At 43.8% G+C, this 19653-nt stretch overlaps 1 protein-coding gene across 2 annotated transcripts in view; it reads right to left on the reverse strand.

The window, feature by feature from the left end:
- Nucleotides 1-19653, reverse strand: part of KCNIP3 (potassium voltage-gated channel interacting protein 3) — a 126821-nt gene that overhangs the window by 81424 nt on the left and 25744 nt on the right. The gene's annotated exons all lie outside the window — the stretch shown is intronic.

The raw sequence follows: 19653 nt of genomic DNA on the forward strand, positions 1-19653 counted from the left end.
GTCTCCTTCCTAGTCAGGACTCTTTTTGAGCAGGAATGCACAGAAACACACTTTTGGCTGACATGGTGTCAGGGGGCATGGCCTAATATGCAAAAAAGATCTGTTCCTAGTTATCGCCATCAGATTTCTAGGAGGCAAAGCAAGCAGGTACCTAGGATTTCTACTGCCTGGAAATAAATTTCAGCTTGCTGATTTGAAACAATATTTAGAACTCCACCCTCCCTAGCACCAACTGGCAGCCCCAGTTCTTCCCCAGGCTTTGTCTAAAAGTACTCTTTCCCCATCTCCCTTTATTTCCTAACTACAATGGCTCTAAGTTCTTGTAGTTCCAAGCCCCTAAAATGGGCTAATACCTCTGCTCTTTCAGACTTCAGTTCTCTTGGGGCCCCTGTGTTCCAGCTCACCATCTGCCAAAGTTCCCCAGTTCGTAGGCTCTGCAGCAGATTTTTCCCATAGCCAGACAGATGGCTTGCAGACAGGAAATGGACAACAGCTTGGTTTTGGATTGTTATTAACCAGCAGTAATTGAAAGCCTTTTACAAAGCACAGTTTAATGAGGATAAGCAGGAAGCACAAGAGCCCAGAGAAGATAAGGGACCTAATCAAATGTTCACATAACAAGCCAGGTCTTGCTGTTTTGTGGGGACAATGTGTATCTCTGTGGTAGAGATGTTGTGAAATCTCTCAAGTGTTGACAATCTTAGCTGTTTTGCAAAATTGTACCCCTATGAGAAAACAGATTGGTCATGACTAAGGGCCTAACTAGCTCTAACAGAAAATGAACCATTACATGCCTCTTGTCCCTCTGGTGAGAATATACCGTGCCGCATGATGCCAGGACATGCTGTTTCCCCACCCCATATTGCTGCAGCAGGTGGGTACCTGTGGAATGCTGTGATGTCATAGCATACATTCTATTAGGTGTCCTGGAGAGGTCAGAGGAGCTAGATATACAGTAGTCGTTTTGGGTTGTAAGAAGGAATTATCCACATGCTCAGGTGAAGTAGATGAGGATCCATCTTTGTATGAGGGACGGCCAGATCAGTAGACCTGATCTTTACTCAACCTCAAACTGATTAACGATTTGTTGGAAGTATCCATTGATACTCCTGAAAAAATGTTTAACAGCTTAAGGGTCCCTGTGATGTTACTTGGGAAGGCTGAGGTCTTGAAGGACATGGCACTGCCCACATTTGATGGGATCCAGCTGACACTCACTGACTTAGTCAATAATCCAGGAGTAATGCTGACCCAGCACTAGCAGGTGTCATTTCGTAGAAAGAGGTGCTGGAGCTCATTAGCACAACTCATTTGCATATGCCACACACCCCTGACATCATGAAAGGTGTACTAAATTATGTCAGCTCAGCATCTACCTTAAAATGCTTTTTGAATTATAATTGTCATAATAAAACCCTACTCCCATCATACTTTTTAAATTACTTTCTCCTATGTGGCCACAACGGCATGATGAAGATTTCAATCTCTCTGCTTTATGCATGTTATTCTCCCATGTTTTGTGGGGAAAAATACTAGAAAACATTAAGGGATACAGAAGCCATTTTGTTTGTCCAAATACCAGGTCAAACATAATTTGGATTTTTGAGCAACAAACTTGCTATGTCCAAACTTTTTCAGCGTCAGAAAAGGAAATAGGGAAAAGATTTATTCATCATTTCTAAGAATACCCTACCAAAAAAGATTATATTGAAATGCAAAATCATGCAGACTCCGCTTAAACAAAATCTTAGGAATGGGACTGGGAAACAATTCTATTTTTTCTCCACACTGTCTATTTTTTCTACTGTGTACATGGCTTGTCCCTTTAAAAAAATCTTTGTAGCATTCATCTTCTGAGCACAACAGTTTTCACAGGACTCTCTGCACAGTTATTCTTTCTTGGAAGAAAAGCGCTACATCAAAATGCTGCTTTCTGCCAGCAGTCCACCTTTGCCCCATTTCAACAGGTCCTTAATCGCATGAAAGAGACTTGCATGTATTGCATAAGGCTGAAGCAGCCACAGGGTGGAAAAGATTTAAAAGGCCCAGGGAAGGGACTGAGCTTCTCGAAGGTCATTGCTGGCAGCTACTGTGAAGATGCCTTCCTTGATTTCCTCCTCTGAGCCACACTTCAGTGCTCAAATTGACCCACCTTGACCTCACCTGCCTCTCTGCTTAACCATTCTCACTTCCAGATGCAGCAGAGATCTAGTCAAGCATACAAATTCAATAATTGCATTTGTGCAGGTCTTTAGCTCCACCTGTCAGTCACCAGAGCTGAGGCGCACATAACAGCAGAATGAGTCACTCAGGGGTGCATGACTCAGGAAAATTACCACCCCTCCTTGGCACATGGAAGCTTGCAGCAGTGGTCCAGGGTGCTTTGGGAAGGGAAACATCTCTGAAAAGTGAGCATGACCTATACACCGCTCTGTGAAGGTCAGTGGATCCTGAAGCTGAAAACATTGGAAAGGTCCCTGAAAGAAGGCAGGGGAAAAGGCAGCTCACCATGCCCATTATAAGGGCCTGAAATGAGTGGGTTCTGTCAAACTACAGCAATGGCATGATGTGTCTTTGTAGTACTTCCCTGCTCACCTGGGGGTAAAGAATTGCCACAATATTCAGTCAGAGCCTCTGCAGTGCACAGGACTTGTCTGCTCTTGTATCAGAACCCACATCATGCCAGGCCTCATGCTGTGTCCACCCGGATCAAAACTTGCTCAGTCTGAGGCTGCTTCCACATGGAGATTTTGTTTGAGCATCATGAATAAACTGGAGTGGGGCCTCTTTTAGAATGTCAATGTGATGGGGTCCTGTTAACAACCTGCTTTCTGTGTTTTCTCCCACTTGGCTGCTCAAATCCATCTCAAACCTGGTTTGGTATGATCTATTGGGAAAGATTACAAACAAGGCCCCTTGCAAACTGTGTGGACAGGGGCACACCTTTTTGCAGGTCCTGCCTGAGCCCTCTGTGACCATCCCCACCCCTACAGGAAGCCTTTAGGTAACTGAAAAAGGTAATTGACTATCACTATAGTTTCAGTTTTAGTGCTACATCAACAACTGATTTTAAGACAAAGTGGTACTTCAGTAACTGACATATTTGAGCAAGGAAATGCAGGAAGAAACTACATTGTGTACACTCTGTTCTCAATATGAATACTTCTGTTTGCAGAAGAAACCCAGAAAATCATTGTTCTCAATCAAGGGACTCTAGCAATAAAACCCAATAATAATCTGTGCTAGTGTGGAAGCCTGCCAGGAGATGGAATTGCTGCTCTGATCTTACATCACTGTAGCGCTACCACTCCAGGTGGCCAGAGGGTGGTAGTGCAGCTAACTAATCAGCAGGGTCCAGATGACACTAGGAGCTAATGGTGTTCCACATAGTTCTACAAAACATTTTAAAGACAACCTATCCCTGACTGCCTCTTTGTCTCTAGACCACCAGAATATGTCTCTAGATCACCAGGCCTAAATTCCAAACCTACCTGGTCTGACAGCACATAAAATAAAACAATGTACATAAAGTACAACAATCTATATCAAGTTCTAAAAAGGAAAAGATTATTTTTAGGATCAAAGGCGTTTCAGGGTTTTTAAAAAGCTTCTAGAGGTGTGGGGCTTTCAGAAGAGCTACCCTCCCATGGAGATGATCAATAAAGAAGCAGGCCTTGTATGTGTGTTTCTGGATTTGGGAAGCATGGATATTTTCTGTTGGGTTCCATAAACATCCAAGGGGGTCCAACCAGTATCCTTGAACAAGTGGTGCTTTCTTCCTTCTTTTTCCTCCTCACAAGTTCCAATAGAGTGTCAGTGAATTGGAGCAGAAGTTGAAAAGGGACAGGTGGAGGAGGAGGAGTCAGAGGGGAAAGGAGAAATAAAGGGTATTTCTATCTCCATTCCCGCCCCCCCCCCCAATTCCCACACTTCTTTGCAAGGCTACACTGCAATCTGCTCCCACAATTTTGATCCTCCTGATGGAATTAAAAAAAAAATTGGCCAAATCTGATGGGCTGCATGGTTGGGGGGGGGAGACTAAGCAGGGCTCTGTATGGTGTCCTTTCAGCAGGTGCACCAGTGCATTTTTTTTTTTTAGACAAGGGGGTTATGCAAACAGGAGCAAAAGAGTCTCTGTAGCAGAGATTTTGTTGCACTAATAAAACTGAAGACCCCTTCCCCCCACACACTGTTGTATTATCTTTAAAAGTTTTTGTTTACTTGCTTCCTTGTTTGTTATCAGTTGATTAATTGTTTTGTAGATTGCATGGTGTATACTGTAATCTTCCTATTTTACAGCTGCCCTAAGGACCTATTAGAAAGCCAAAAATCAATCAAAGAAACAGTTATTGTGTTTCATGTGAAAAGAGTGCTGCTTACATAGTGAGTTCGGGTTGTTGTTGGGGTTTTTTTGTTTTAAATATGTAACTGCCCATCAATTCTAAGAGAGTAGTTTACAAAAACAGAAGAGATTGAAGGAAGAGCTAATTATAGCTTGCTCTTTAATCCAGAAGTTGCTGTGCATGGTTTATTGGACAATGCAGAACAAAATGTACAGCAGCCTTTCATTACAAATTTACTAACTTTAGCCAAAACAACCATAGCAAAGATCTGATACAAATCTGGAAAAGTACAGACTACTGAAATTTGGGACAAATCTCAGAGGGGTGGCTGCTACATCAAAAACAACAGAGCAAACTTTAGCACTGTAACAGATTTGATATGGATCGGCTTTTGTTGGACCAGACAGACTATGCTATAAGATGCATGTATGGTATGTATGCATACGGGCACACAGAGAAAATGTAAAGCTAAAACATGCAAGAGGAAGTAGTAGATCTACCAAGCCCATATGTATACAACTTTAAAAGTCTAGGAATTATTGCCCCCAAAAGCAATTGTTACATTGCAAGGACAAAAGACAGACATCCATTCCCACCCACATCTATTACCCATTTACTGGTATTTGGAAATGCAAAATACTTTTATCAAATTTGATAGATGACATGTTCACATATTTTAATTTTGCAAATATACTTTAAAAGACCAAAGATGAAGTATAAGATGTGCCACAGCTCCATAATTACAGCTTTCCCTTTGTCCTCTCTCAGCCCCCTCCCACATTTATGAGGCCAATGAAAACAGCTGATGCTACTGCTGATTTATTGAAGTATTAGGACAAAGTTTGAGTTCAATGGCACCTTTAAGATAAGCAAAATTTAATTCTGGGTAGAAGCTTTTATGTGCATGCACACTTCAGATTCTGCATGCATGCATGCATACAAAAGCTTATACCCAGAATTAAACTTCATTGGTCTTAAAGGTGCCACTGGACTCAAACTTTGTTCTGTTGCTTCAGACCAACATGGCTACCTCACCTGAATCTTATTGAAGTTTTGTCACTCTGGAGCGTACAGGACACTTTGGTTTCAACGGCTGCCTTTCATCTGCTTCCACAGAAGTGAATAATCTCTCCAATGGCTTTGAGTTTTTAATCAGGGGTCATTCATGACATCTACATAAGAACTAGAAAAGTGCCCACCATTAGGACTCTGCCTGAGTCAGCGTGTGCATGGCCAGCCAAAGGATTTTTGACACCCCAAGTGGTGAATGACTTTGCTGCCCCCTCCTGTGCCACAGGGGAAGTTCACCCTCTCCCCCATTTGTGCTGTGAAGGAGAGAAGGGAGAACAAGGTCTGCCCTAGTCAATGGCCCTCTGACAAAGGAAAGGAGGGAAGGAACAGTCTCCCCATAAGAAGAGCCACCCACTGGGGTCAGGGGTGCTTCCTGGGGAAGATCCTGACACCACAGGGGTGTGTGACAGGACTGGTTGGTGCCCCTCCAACTCTGGTAGGGCATGATGGGTACAGTTTTGAGGAAGGGGGTGTTTTTGTTATGGAGAAATGAAACTGGATGAACAAAAAGCTTATAATGGCCTCTAAGTCTAACACATGTTGGAGTTCGCTTCACAACCTGCAACAGCATCTCAAACAACCTTCAGTTCTTCTAAAGACACCCAACATTGACTTTTTGGGAACTCATGTTTAAATTCCACCAATTGCTTGATCAGTTAAGAAACAGTCAATAAATCTAATAAACATTTTCAATTAGGTTATACATTCATCAAGGAAGGAGGATATTGCCAACATATGTGTGGTTTCAAGAACAGCTAACCACATTGCAGCCAACTCCTCAGCACAATTAGTGGACTGTTACCAGGGTGATGATAATGTTCCAGAGTTAAAACTATGACAATAGCACAGGAAAAAAGTTGCCTTTTCCCCTTGGAGTTGTCCTGTGGTAGTGAGCAGAAGATAGCTTGTGGGTTAGCCAATGGCTAATTTTTGGCGGGTACATAATACCCGCTGGTTTGTAGGATTTTGTTTGCAAAGAAACCTGGATTAGGTAGTCCTTTTCAGAAGGCTGCTTTAGAAGGGGGTAAATGTGCTTCCAAAAAATAAGGTAAAGGTAGTCCCCTATGCAAGCACCAGTCATTTCCAACTCTGGGTTGGCGTCGCATCACAATGTTTTCATGGCAGACTTTTGACGGGGTAGTTTGCCATTGCCTTCCCCAGTCACACTTCCCCCCGCAGCAAGCTGGGTACTCGTTTTATCGACCTTGGAAGGATGGAAGGCTGAGTCAACCTTGAGCCGGCTACCTGAACTCAGCTTCTGCTGGGATCGAACTCAGGTTATAAGCAGAGAGCTTCGACTGCAGTATGGCAGCTTTACCATCTGCACCACGAAGCTCTGTCAAATGTGCTTCTACTCTCTCCCAAAGTCTGGCAAAGCTACTTGCTGACCAGCTTGGTGGCTTCTGGGGATTCCTAAATGTTCATGCAATTCTTATGTGCTGGCCAAACTAGTCAAATTAGAACCTCCAGTTATGAAGCTCCTTAAGGAAGATGAGTTCTATGTCGTTAACAGACATTTCTTCATCACTCGATAACTACAATGTGAGCAACAACATACATGTAAAACAAAGCTATAGGAGTATATGACAACACAAACATTCCACATTGCCTCAAATGTAGGGCATTGCAATGGTGCCACCTCAGTTGCCAGCATACATGGGTATGCACAAATCAAAGGATGACTATGTATGTATGAACCAGCCCTCTGTTTTATTCTGCAACAGAACAAGGACAGCCAACCAAGATTTACTTCAGTTTACACCTGGAGGTCTTAGCTACATCACTTTCCTTTCATGGTGACTGACCCAGATTCTTGCTTGCACCGCATCCAGCCAAGAAACAGTGAGTGAGCAATTCGAAGCAGGTCTACTCAGAATCCTGACACTGTGAATCCTCAACTGATGATATCTATCTTTTCCAAGACAGGCACTCATTCTCTCTTTCCAGATGGAAACCTAGTCTTTCCTTCAAACCATCCAACTGGTGCCATATTATATATTTATTTATTATTATTTATTACATTCAATTTATATCCCACCCTCTCCGCAAGCGGACTCAGGGCGGCTCACAACATCATACAATACAATCAGTCCAATAAAACATATAAAACCATAATTTACTTATTTCAGTTTTAAAACCATTCTATGGCGCTGCTTCAGTACAATATAAGCGATATTGAATTCTCGACTGTGATCACCAGCATTCTATAAGATGTCCGGTGGCAGCCCTTTTTCAATTAAACAGCAAATGCCTGCTTAAACAATTCGGTCTTACAGGCCCTGCGGAACGCAGACAAATCCCGCAGGGCCCTTATGGCTTCTGGAAGGGTGTTCCAAAGTTCTGGTGCTGCAACAGAAAAAGCCCTGGATCTCGTTAGACACAACCTGGCTTCTTTTGGCCCAGGGGTGGACAACAGATTTTTTGTCCCTGAGCGCAGTGCTCTCTGGGGGATATATGGGGAAAGGCAGTCCTGTAGATAGACAGGTCCATATATGTCGCACCTACAATTATTTTTACATTGCGGGGGGGGGGGGGGGTAATCATTGTGCCAACTTTTGCACAGAGCTGTCCCTTCTCTGCTTGTTAAAAAGTGTAAAACTCCCTGTAGGTCCGAAGTGCTACCATTTCCTCTTCTAGACCAGGTGAAAAGCACCCATGACATCACAGGATTTATTAGGGGCAAAAGTGTTATGAATATGGGGCACAGGATGGCTGGTACAGGAACAGAATGGCTGGTAAAGGAACCCAAAAATGTGTTGGAAAATATACATACCTAAGATGAGAAAAGCTCATTCAAGGGATTTTATTCAATCAAGCTGGCTGATCTTGGTCTCTCCTGGGTTAGTAAGTGTAATATGGCTCCAATAGCACTTGGTTTGTTTTCTGTCTCACCAGTTCTATCAGAATACAGTAGTAATTTTCTACACTGCTGGTGCACTTCCAAGATGCTGAGCTGTGCAGATTAGAGGGGTCATTTTTCTGTGTGGAACACACTGCTCATGGAAGGACGTGGGGTTTAGCAAATGAAAGAAATGGCATGACTTGATTTTGATATTGTAATAAGGAAAAAACTTCAAACAAACAAACAAACTGACAACCAGCTTTCAGCAAAGATCTGAGCCGCTGCTCTTTTGATTACAGCAGGTCTGGGTTAGGTTTCACCATTTCTAGCTCTATTATTGTTGTGCCTTTGACAACACCCTAGCAGAAAAAATAAGCAGATGAACCATTCTCCATCATTTTATCTCCATGACAGATAGTTTCATTTATTTAATATATCTTATAGGCCAATAAAAAGATGGCATCCCTATACAGGAACAGTGGGAAAGAAGCAAGACACATGTAGCCAGGGCTTTTTTGTAGAAAAAGCCCAGCAGGAACTCATTTGCGTATTAGGCCACACCCCTTGACACCAAGCCAGCATTCCTGTATGTTCCTGCTAAAAAAAAGAGTCCTGCATGCATAGGTGGCCTGACCTGGATATCTGAGGCAAGTCCAATCTCATCAGGTCTCAGCAGTTAAGCAGGGTCAACTCTGGCTTAGATGGGAGACCTCCTTGGTATACCAGCAGTCAGGAGGGAGGGACAGGCTTTATTCAGGCACCTCTCTGAATATCCTCGAAGCCCCCAGTAGGCGACAGTCACCAGAGGTCACCATGACTTCCAGGTGCACACACACACACGCATACACAAACATTAAAAAATACAAATGCAATAATCATGTATAGGCTCTGATTTCTTTTCCCATTGCTCCAGCTTTCTGTTTTTTCCTCTGCAGTTCCTATAAACAATTCCAGTGCAGGAAGCCTCTGATCACAATTATGGTGGGAATTTATTCCAGGGATAATATATTTACACATGTGTAAATTTAAAATTTACCCACTGAAGCTGGACTTCAAATGCCCACCCAAGGCAAAACAGCCAAGTAAAATCCATGGAGGGAGGTGGCCTTCAACCCCCACAACCTCCACTCTGAACTATACTTTTGCTCCTTACCTTCGGATGACAGGTTGCCAGATATGAGGCGAAAGAAACAGGCAATGAGGTTGAAGAGCTGCTTCTTACAGGTGTGCCGGTAGTCCCGGATCTTGAGGCGCACCTCCAGGTAGCGCACAGGCTTTCCTGACTGCTTAGCTTCTCCACTTAGGGGAGACCCATTGTACTCCTTTGGGGCTCGGGATCTCTCTTGTTGGCTTGCCACAACTTCTGTTTGTGCTCCCCTCACTTGCAAAGTTGCTTGGGCTTTCTTTGGCAAGAGCCTCATCGCTATGTTTTGCTGCACTGACCTTTCGTCCTTCTCTACCTGCGTATGCTTCTCCTCTTCTCTCACCTGCCTGCCTCTCCGGGTCTCTTCTCTTGCCTCAGGTTGCTCCCAAACTTGGATTCTCTCAACCTGGCTGCTTTCCATTTCCACACACACACAAACACACACACCAGTCTTTGTAAACCCTCCCTCCCTGATTTCAGGAGTCCTTTGTCCCCCTGGATATTACCTAAACTCTAGCTTGGCACTCCACTTGCCCTTGGCACACTGTCCCTGACTATTCCCAGTGGCCTGGGGCTCTTGGGGTGCTCGGCTTGGGCAGTTTTTGCTCCCATCAGTCCGCTTTCTCCGTCCGCAGGCTTTGCTGTGCCCCTGAATCCCAGCTTTCCCTCTGACTAGGATCTGCTTACCACGTAACTCAAACTCAACCTCTGCTATCCCCCAGGGAGAAGTGGGAAAAAAGATTCTCTGTGCATTTTAACCCTCAGAGTCCTGCATGCTTGTACAACTTGCTTGCTGGTTTGTTCTTCTACGCTACATTCTTGTGTCTCTTTAGCCTCCTGCCATGCTTCTTGCACCTAGGCCCAGCACGGTTTCTCTCCCCCCAACTCTCTCCCCTTCAGCTGAGTGTCTCAAGACTCGGTGGCCATCTGCTGTTTTCTTGCCTCTGCCATTTGCCACCTGGCCACCAGCAGGGAGAGCTGATCTCAGGTTCAAAAGCCTTCTCTTCCACAAGGGCTACTCATACAGCGCTGAGGCTAAAGGAGACTGCCAGTCTTTGGGCTAGCCTTTAACCTCCCCACCCCAGCAACCATCTGATCAGTCATAGATTTGACCTTTCTTCTAGGAATACATCATTTCCAATGCAAATATATATATATACACACACACACAATAATTGTCCTGCTGCCAAGCTTAGTACCATTTCCCCCTGTTCCCGCACCCTCATACCACAGAGGTTGCACACCAGCGGAAAGACAGACAGCTGGAAAGGCCTGGAGGGCAGCAGGTTACTCTCTGAAGGCCTGCTTACTTGAAAGCCTAGGCCTGTGGTAAGGGTGCACTGGGACTGGGAAGGAACCCAGACCTGGAAGCAGGACCAAAGCCTTGACAGAGACAGGTGGAGAAGATAAATAACTAGACCTTGGGAAACAGCAATAAACCCCAACTTTGCCTGTCCTCCTAGTATTGCCTGTTTATGCAGAGGTTCAAGATGGATGAAACATACAGGTGGAAAAGCAGCTCCTGGGCCTTCACACCATCCTAGACCTTCACACCTGGATTTAGACCCCGTCACCTACATTCTCATGATGGCATAAAAACTCACGAGACTTACGCTGTCCCTGTGCCCACATCAATCAAAACAGGATCTTACTCTGCAGCAACACTTAATTGACCACATAGAAGCAGCAGCACCAATTCAGCTTCCCCTAAATCACACTATCAGTTACTCTTGTGTGGGTAAAATAAGACCTTGCTGGTTTGTGGATTAAAGTTGCTAAGGTCTAAAGCCAAAGCCTCTGGACTTCAAAGCATTTAAGCCCCACCATCCTAATGCCATTGGCTGAGATATAAAGGATAGCCTAATCCTGACGTAAAAACTGGCTTTGTAGGCCAGCCACCACCATGTTCTGTGTCGACCTTCTTTTGACTGAAGCAAAGTTCAAGAATAAATTGTTATACAAAACCACCAACTTCTTTCTTTCGTTATGTAGTGGCACATTTCATATTTACATCAGAAAGGTACTTCTACTTTTAGAATAAAATTACCTGTTTTCAGAGGAACTCATTCCCTGAGTTTGATCTGGGTAGTCTTCTTGAATAAAAGGTAAGCCTAGACCAGTGACTCATGCAGAGATACAACAGGCAGCCTTTTCAGAGGGCAGGTCACTTGTTGCTCCTTTGCATTGAGAGTGGTTGAAGGATCCAATTGTATCTGGGTGCAAAGATGTGGCAGAATAACCATGCTATCAGCAGGGGCCAATAGAAAGAAGCCAATTCCAGAGCAGTGATTCATGCAGAGAGAGAGCACACACCTTCTCTGTATTTTAATTGGATTCCTCAACCATTCCTGTTATATAAATGTATCAGAATTTGAGTTCCCGATGACCTTTAATTTTTTTAAAAAGACATATTGTAGGGAGGTAGCCATGTTACAGTGCAATTCTGTACAGAGTTACTGCAGTCTAAACCCAGGGGTTTCGATATGATTAGAATAGAGTAACTCTGCATAAGATTAGTCTGTTGCAGCCAAAATGACAGAAGGTCTGATGTCCAGTTTGGTGTAGTGGTTAAGTGCGCAGACTCTTATTTGAAATAACTGGGTTTGATTCCCCACTCCTCCACTTGCAGCTGCTGGAATGGCCTTGGGTCAGCCATAGCTCTTGCAAGAGTTATTCTTGAAAGGGCAGCTTCTGTGAGAGCTCTCTCAGCCCCACCCACCTCACAAGGTGTCTGTTGTGGGGGAGGAAGGTAAAGGAGATTGTGAGCTGCTCTGAGATTTGAAGTGTAGGGCGGGGCATAAATCCATCATCTTCTTCTTCATCATCATCTTCTATTGTGATGTAAACTGTTGTGAACCAGAGCCCACTCAGTCAACAGAAACTCCTGCCATGACCAATTCCTTAGTCTTTCAAGATCCACAAGGTTATTTTATCATTTACATTTAAAAAAAAAAAAACCTCTCGCAGCACTGCAGGATATTTTGACACACATCCTGGGAATTGCTGCATTCTGTATATGGCTACTGGGGAGGATTACCCAGCTGTTCTTAACTTGTTGGGTTATTCAGAGGAGTTGAACATTGCGCAGTGCCAGATGGCACCTGGTAACATCCTGTTTCAGACTACTTCTCTAGACTTGACACATGCTGTAACCTGGACCTAACGTAAAGCTTTTCAAGAGCAATTAGAATGTCAAACTAGAAGGGCCAAGTTCAAATCCCACCTCTGGCACAGAGCCGTGTTGGGTGACTTTCAGCCTGTAACTCACTCTCAGCCTAACCTACCTCACAAGGTTGTTGTTGTTAGGCTAAACTGTTGGCAGGGAGAATGCTGCAGGCCATTCTGGGAAGAAAAGCAGAGTATGATTCAAGCAAATTAATTAATTAATTAAACAGCCAACATGTCAACATATAACTAATGGTTGCATGAATTCCACTTAGGAGTACAACCTAAGTCATCTTGTTTTTCACCCTCTTGTTGCAGACAGAAAGTTTCCATACCCAAGTTCTGACTTCTAAGGAGCTCATTCCCTTCCTTATCCAAACTCTGCACTTCAGTGGGTGCTGGTGGGGTTAGAGGAACTCCTCAATTCACACAAAGAACCTGCTTTCTCCACCCCCACCTTCACAGCTGGTGCTGGAGGCTGGCGTTCTCAGGCCTCCACCACCATGAGTCTCTTGTTGCTCTCCCTTGCCAAAACTGGCCATTAATTCACTCCTTCTTCCTTTCTGACTTTAGAGGGGATGAGGAACAAGAAAAGTGACAAGGGAGGAAACAAGCCTGCTGAAAAAATGGGGAAGATAGCATGGAGGTCCACCATTTTGCCTGAGTGCCCACCAAGATAGCAAGTTGACTCTGTTTCCCCTCCCCTGACCTTCCTGGGTTAATAGTACAACCCGCACAGCTCCTTCTTGGGAAATGCTGTGTCCACAGACTGCAATTCTGCAGGGAGACATATCAATTCCTGCTTCAACCTGTGTAATTGGACACCAGCACCTGAGAAAAGCTGAGATTTCAGCTCCCCAGTTCTTACAAACCCTGGTTATATGATGTGAGACAAGGGAGGCAAGGCCTGCATTGACTGCGGTGTAACTTTTTCCATGCATTGGGAAGGAGGTTTTTATAGGTATCCAGTTGCTATCCAAATGGAGGACAGCCGATAAAAGCAATACCAACCTTACTATGATGCCTTTGATAAAGGCAGGCTGGCTCAGGGATGGATGGACTGATGCCACTTCCTGCTGCATGTTTCATTACCGATTGCCAACACTAGCTCTCCATACTGGCCACACTGCAAAGATGCCTTGGAGACCCTGCATGGTTTTGTACATGGTGGGCTTTGGCTCAGTGGCAAGTTTGGTCCCCTGTTTCTCCAGTTAAAAAATTAGGCAGCAGGTGATACAAAAGTCCTCCTCCTGAAACCCTGCACAGTCACTAGGGTTGCCAAGTCCAATTCAAGAAATATCTGGGGACTTTGGGGACGGAGCCAGGAGACATTGGGGGTGGAGCCAGGAACAAGGGTGTGACAAGCATAATTGAACTCCAAGGGAGTTCTGGCCATCACATTTAAAGGGACAGCACACCTTTTTAAATGCCTTTCTTTCATAGGAAATAATGAAGGATAGGGGCACCATCTTTTGGGGCTCATAGAATTGGACCCCCTGGTTCAATCATTTTGAAACTTGGGTATTTTGGGGAGAGGCACTAGATGCTATACTAAAAATTTGGTGCATCGACCTCAAAACATAGCCCCCCCAGAGCCCCCAATACCCGCGGATCAATTCCCCATTATTTCCTATGGGAATCGTAATCCACAGGGAATAATCGTGTCCAGTAGACATTTCCCTCCTCCTCATGCTTTCTAAAGCGGGGGGAGGGCCTCCAAACCAGGAATCCCCTGTCCCCTCCCTCTCTCACACACACAAATACTTAATGGGTCTTGTTCCTGCAGAAGTTTACTTGATCTGAAAACGAAAGCAAAACAAAGGGAGGGGCCGTTCTCCAAAGCCCTTCCTATTTCCTGCTTCCTGCTCAGCCTTAAAGGCACATATTTTAAAAACGGACCTGCAGGAGCTCTAAAATTACATGGTGACTGTGGGGGGCGGGGCTTCCCCCCCTGGCCAGCTGGCTGGGGGTGGGGAGAAGCCTGTGAAAACGGGGGATCCCCCGCTGGGACCTGGGGATTGGGAAGCCTAACAGTCACTGCCAGTCAGAGCAGAGCAGGTGCAGTCTTGAGATCTCCTTTTACAACTAATCTCCAGCTGGCAGAGATCAGCTCCCCTGGAGAAAATGGTTGCTTTGGAGTGTGGACTCTATTGCATTGTACAATGCCGAGCCCCCCCCCCTTCCCCAAACCCCATCCTTTCCTGGATCCATCCCTAGAGTCTCCAAGTATTTTCCAACACAGACCTGGCAACCCTAGAGCAGACAATACTGGGCAATGGCCTGAGTGAGTATTAAGCAGCTTCATGTGTTCATATGTATGGTTTGGCATTACAGTTTGCCAGGACTGAATGGGCCTTGAATCTCTTGTTTGGAACCACCTAGATCCCAGCGTATTCTCTCCCCCCCACCCTTTTAAAGAAAGCTTCCATCTCTCAGAGTAGATGGCAAATTGAAAATATGGAAAAATGTTAAAGACCGATTCCTCACTAGCAGTTGCTCTGCCCCTGGGCTTCTGCTTTCCCCAGTTCAAACAATCAATTCCTTACCAGTTACTGCACAGGCGCATTTTGACATATGACTCCCTCCAATTTCCCTTGGGGCTTCCTGATCTCTAAAAAACAAAACCAGGAAGCAGAGAAAGAAACTGGAGGGAGCCGTGGGTCAAAACATGTCCGCACAGTAACTGGTGGAGAATCAATCACTTGAGTCAGGGAAAGTGAAAACCTGTGGAAGAAGCAACTGCTAATGAGGAATCGGTTCTAACTGTTCTAGAAACATGGTCACAAAAGCTTTAGCTATGATGAAAAAACAAAAAAAACAATTAGCTACATCTAAAAAAATACCGATTTAATGCATGATTTCCAAGACCACTCTTGCTGATATTTTTAGGTGTTTTCCCAAGTCTGAGAGATGGCAATTCCTAAATAAGAATATTGTGGAATAAGCTCAACATGTCTGCCACATGTAGTTTTCAAGCAGCGCTTATGGTCATTGAAATAATATGTAAATTGTGGTAATTACTACCACTTGAATATGCAAATAGCCTTTTGTTTTCCTACTTGTACATTTCTGACCTAGTTGTTGGTGCAGAAAACACAGTACACAGGAAATGGGCAAAGTCCTTCAGCATAATGAAGCATCCTTGTTCTATGTGCTACTTTGATTGGGGAACTACCGTAATATGAGGAGCAGAGCTGTATCTCCAGTTTGGCAACTCTGTGGACCAAGAGCTTTTTAGAGCACAGCTAACTGGGCACCGAGCTGGTAGTTTTGAGGCAGAGCCACATTCCGTAGCATTAAACAAGAGGCTAGGTATCTCTGGATAGGGAGTGCTCAAGAGGGCAAACCAGGCAGGCACAGAGCAGGCCCACTGGCATCAGCATCTGGCAGCAGAGTGGTCATTACTCAAGGGATAAGCTATTCAGGATCCTACCAGAAAGTCTGAGGATTTACAAGGCCAGGTGAAAGCTCATTGGCTCCCCTGACAACTGCTACGTTAGTACAATTTTATGCTTCTAGGCTTTTAGGTGCTTTTATGCTTTGTGGCTGCTCTTCAATGGCTGTTAATGATTTTATGTTTTTATGCTTTAAATACATAAAGAAATACACCCTGCATCTCTTCTCACCAGCTGCATTGGTAAGTACCAGAGTAGAGCATGGTTAGGCAACCTCATTTGAGAACCCAGGTCTCTTACAGTGCAAAGGCGCCTGTGTGCTCACAAGGAATCCGAGCTTTGCTCCCTCTACCTGCAAAAGGTAATCACTGATCAAGAGGAAGTACAAGAAAAACACGTTCTTTTCAAAAAGTTAAATGAGTACAAGGAATATGAATTCAGCCTTAAACAAAGAGTTCTCTTTTCCTGTTCTGAATGCTTTTTTTTTTTTTTGAAAACTCAGACAGAGAGCTCCAACATTCACAATGAATTTTAAGTCCTGGGTTTTTCCTTGGCAATTTTCAATTAATGGAAAGTATGAAAAAAAGAAAATCCTTATTGTGAAATTCCTTTTGGTGGCCCTGATGAACAATTAAGTTATCAAGAAATTATGTGCTACGAGAATGTCAGGCACTGTTATTTTGTGGGTTTTCAGACTAGTAGAGAATGGCCCACCCAGGAGATCAGAGCAGACTATTGTGAATGTTCTGAGTGAAATGCAAGGGAGAATGGGTATGCTAAATGGTATTTAAACATAACCACTTTGGATTCTGGATATAATATGTATGGAAGGTGTGGAGGTGCTAAAGCAGTTCTCTTTTGTACTGTTCAGTATCAAGATGACTAGGAAAACAGCCAGCACATGAGGTAGGAGGAGAAATTAATTCAAGCTCTAGCCAAGTGCTTACAAAATGGAAGGCGAAGGAGGAGGACGAGGAGGATGAGGAGAATAAGGAGAAGAGCTGGTTTTATACCCTGCCTATACAACCCAAAGGAGTCTTGAAGCAGCTTTCAATCATCTTCCCTTCCTCTCCCCACAAAAAACACCCTGTGAGGCAGGTGGAGCTGAGAGAACTCTGAGAGAACTGTGACTGACCCAAAGTCACCCAGCAGCTGCGTGTGGAGGAGTGGAGAATCAAACCTGATTCTCCAGATTAGAGTTTGCTGCTCTTAACCACTACACCAAACTAGTTGAGAGTCAAAGAATATTTATTTGCCCCAAGAGTGGCATGAAAATGGACAAAGTATCTTCTTCAGGTCAATGACTAATGAATAATTTTGTGAAATGCGTAAGATTTTCTGTTTTTTTGAACAGGACTTATTTTGAGCAGTCACTTACTGCCATGTGGTCTAAAAATCAAGTGACAAATTAATTGTACATTTCCTAGTGATGAAAAATTGAATTGTTTCTTTTGCAGCTGGAATGTGTCTGAGGGTGGATGGAACTTTAATGTAGATTTTTCTCATGGAAGCAAAACAAAAGAGTATAAAATCACACCACAAATTAGCAACTATCTTTGTCTAATGTCTGTGTTACTAAAATCCAGAAAGCTTCTATTGGTGATGTTCTGGCTGTACAGCAGGAACTTATGAACTTCCCCTGTGATCAGGAAGAAGAGCAAATTTCTGAAGCTTTTATTGTTGATGAACTGCATGTTCAAGTTGTAAAATGTATATTAAACTTTAGCAAGAAAAAAACACCATGTTTTCTAATTTATCAAACTGCAATTCAATATAGTCTATGTTTAACTGATGAGCAGATGCAAATTTTATGTCATATGGGTAAAGTTTATGTTTATAAGATACAGAAACAGCACAATAAAGTTTATACCAAAGAACTGAATCTTGAAATAGCCTCTACATAGAATATACCTTTTATCTTGAAGTACATATTTTGAGGAAATGTTATAAGACTAAAATGTTGGCTGGCTTGTGCCTGCTGGAAAACATTTGACAACTCATTTTCAGTATGTATCTTTTATACAGTGTGAGAGAAATATTAGTAGTTAAAAGCTGCAGAACCACCAAGAGTGGGGGACTGGGGTGGGGTGGGGGGACAAAATTCAGAGGGCCCAAGTCAGCTGAAGGGCCTCTCATGCTGTATTCACAAAATGCATTAAAAAAATTCTAATGCAGTTCTGAGAGCAGCCACTGGGGAAGTGGGAAGGCAGAGCCTTTCTGCTAAGTTTACAACCAGGCTGAGGGACTAGATCCTGCTAAACCCATCAGCCAAGCCACCACTGGAGCAAGCCAAGATCGGCCAGGGCAAGCTACTCATTGCCAAGATGCAGACTCCTCACAGAGTCACTCGATGGTTTCTCTTCATCTTTAGTTTCACCCAGCTGCTGCAAAATCAGATCTCATCTGGCAAAAGGCAGTCCTGTTAGCAACCCCCTCCCCCAAATCCCCCTTTCATTGTCTTTTCCTACATTCCCCTAATTCTTTCCTACACTTTCCTCCTCCTTCATTTTGCTCTCTTCCTTTCATGATCTGCAATTTGTCAATCCCCACTTCTCATTTCTCACCCTCCCTCCTTTATTTTTCAGTCTGTACTCTTCATCTATAATACTGCTTGGCAACTTAGAATTTATTTAATGGCAGCATATTTAATATTTTCCATAATCTATCAAAGTAGTAAAAGCATGCTTCCTTCCCTCTAGGGGAAGTAGTAAAAGCATGTTGCCTTACCACTAAGGCAGAGTGTTAATCTGCCTTAGTGGTAACAAATGATGAAGAGAAGTTAGAATATTTATTTATTTACATTATTTATATCCTGCCTTTCTTCCCAAGGGGGACCCAAAGTGGCTTACATCGTTCTCATCTCCTCTGTTTTATCTTCCTGACAACCCTGTGGGGTAGGTTATGCTGAGAGTGTGACTGGCCCTAGGTCACCCAGTAAGTTTCCATGGCAGAGTGGGGATTTGAACCTGGGTCTCAGAGATCCTAGACCAACACTTTAACCACTACACAAGGTTAGCTTCTGTTGCAAATAGCATGGGGGTCTTTTTCTGTAGAAAAAGCCTGGCAGGAACTCATTTGCATATTAGGCCACACAGCCCTGATGCCAAGCCAGCTGGAACTGTGTTCCTGTGAGTTCCTGCTCAAAAAAAAAGCCCTGCTCACAATCATCCTGAAGCTGATTGCCAGTTTTGAAGTTCCTAATTCTATTGTTTTTTTAAAAAAACTATGCCTACCACAAATGGACAAAGAGATTGACATGCAGATCCTTTTGTTATTTTTTGTTATTTTGCAAGGTAAGAGCCAGCAACATTTTTTGTTTTGTTCTGATATTTAGTTTGGATCAGGGGGCAGATGAAATCTTTGTCTGGGGGCCCATGGTGGCTCTTACCAGTCCTAAAAGCTGTACAGACAGTGTTTCCCTATTAAACTTGTATGTGTCAGGTTGCAATTAGGGACAAGATCAGGGCCTGTAAAAACCACGATAGTCCTGTGTATGATGAACAGGCTTTGAATTCCTGCATTAGGTAGCTGTTCTGGCATGGTGAGTACATACATTCCTTTGCCAAAAGCTGCAAGGGAAAGACATTTCATTTCCATCAAGTAATGTCATACAACTGCCACTAGAGGGTACTAGCTATCAACCAATAATTCAAAGTCTTTCCTCTCCCAATACAAAACATCTTGCATTTCTAC

This window comes from Heteronotia binoei, chromosome 12 (genome assembly GCF_032191835.1).
Source record: "Heteronotia binoei isolate CCM8104 ecotype False Entrance Well chromosome 12, APGP_CSIRO_Hbin_v1, whole genome shotgun sequence".
Lineage (NCBI taxonomy): Eukaryota > Metazoa > Chordata > Lepidosauria > Squamata > Gekkonidae > Heteronotia > Heteronotia binoei.